The following is a 1,503-nucleotide window of genomic DNA, read 5'->3' on the forward strand; positions in this document are numbered from 1 at the left end:
GACCTACAGAGTGTAAAATAATATAAATGTTTCTGATTAACATTTAGACCTACAGAGTGTAAAATAATATTATAAATGTATTTTTAGGTTTCTGTTAGAGGAACCTGACCTGTTGAGAACTAGCTAATACAAAGACAAGTTTCATCCCATAAGGTATACAGAGAGCATTTTCTAAGTGACTGGTAAATATTTATTATTCAAATTTTTTGACAGTAAGAAGAAATAATAAATATACTTTATTACTAGCTGAAAGTCATCATTTTTCAACTAGCTAAAGTCTGATCTTCACATCTGGATTAGATCATTGTAATTTATAACTTATATATTTTTCTGGTATAAATCTGCTATTTTACATGATTGTTGAATGAAATTAACATAATTATTAATTTATTGTAAAAACATGACAGATAATTTGTGAAACAGATCCAGTTCAGCTGCTGTTTATCTATTAGTTTCTATGGAGGCTGTGATCTGTTGTCCAGTTTGGTCTGTTTCTGCTCCTCCATGTTGTCACAGACACTACCAGTGGACAGTATCGGTAGTGTTCTTATTCAAGTCTGTTTGCTTATAGTAATGGTGTTTTCCATCTGGCAACCTTTTGGCTGCTAAAACTTTAGATTTTGTTAATAAATAATTTAAAGAACTAAAGTCAGTCAGTGGAACTGTACTGAGGCTGTCAGTAATTGTATGTGTTTTAGCCACTAAGGAGAGGTGTGATTTAATAAGAGAGGATGATAAATCACTCAATAGACCTCTAAAAAATGTGTCCCCTCTCTTCTGAGCTGATGGTTACACCGTTGAATGAAGGCACCAGCAAAATATCTGTTTTTCTCCTGCTTTTGTTGAACTGTCTGTTGGAGCTCTTGTGCTGCACAGAAGGCTGCCTGTCACTGTGAAGGTGAGTTGAGATCTTCTCCTTATTGGTCAGTCAGCATGAGGCAGGTGAGGTGACTGAGAGGGTTGCTTAATGTCAAGCATTGCTTTTGTGTAAATGGAGGACACTTCCCTCGATCTCAAGGTAGTGGGTCATGTTAACCAGATTATACTGATGTGTTTTGTTTTTATGGCATCATGTGAAGGAGTGTCCTTGACAAGAGGACATATAATTTGAAGTATTGAGTATATTTACCAGTGCTGGGCGGTATACCGTTTAGTACCGAATACCGGTTTTAATTTTTGTTATGATATGAATTTTTTGAATACTGGACATTCCTGTTTAAATAGCGGAACGTTTCGTCACGGCTGCCAGTGAACTGTTGTTCCCCAGGGGACATTTTCCTTGCTGCACCGCCATGTGCATTAGCATGCTAATGTTTGGAGCAGCTAGTTGCAGCAGCGGGTGGTGATTCCGCTGCTTATATTGACTGATGTTTAAAAAAACATCACGTTTTCACCATCGCTGAATGTAGTAAACACCTCTTCAGTGACGTACACAGATTTAACGCGGTTAGTTAATATGGAGACGTTTTGCTGATGGAGACTTAACGTGGTTCTATTGTGAAA

This window comes from Austrofundulus limnaeus, unplaced genomic scaffold (genome assembly GCF_001266775.1).
Source record: "Austrofundulus limnaeus strain Quisiro unplaced genomic scaffold, Austrofundulus_limnaeus-1.0 Scaffold1028, whole genome shotgun sequence".
NCBI classification, from domain to species: Eukaryota; Metazoa; Chordata; class Actinopteri; order Cyprinodontiformes; family Rivulidae; genus Austrofundulus; species Austrofundulus limnaeus.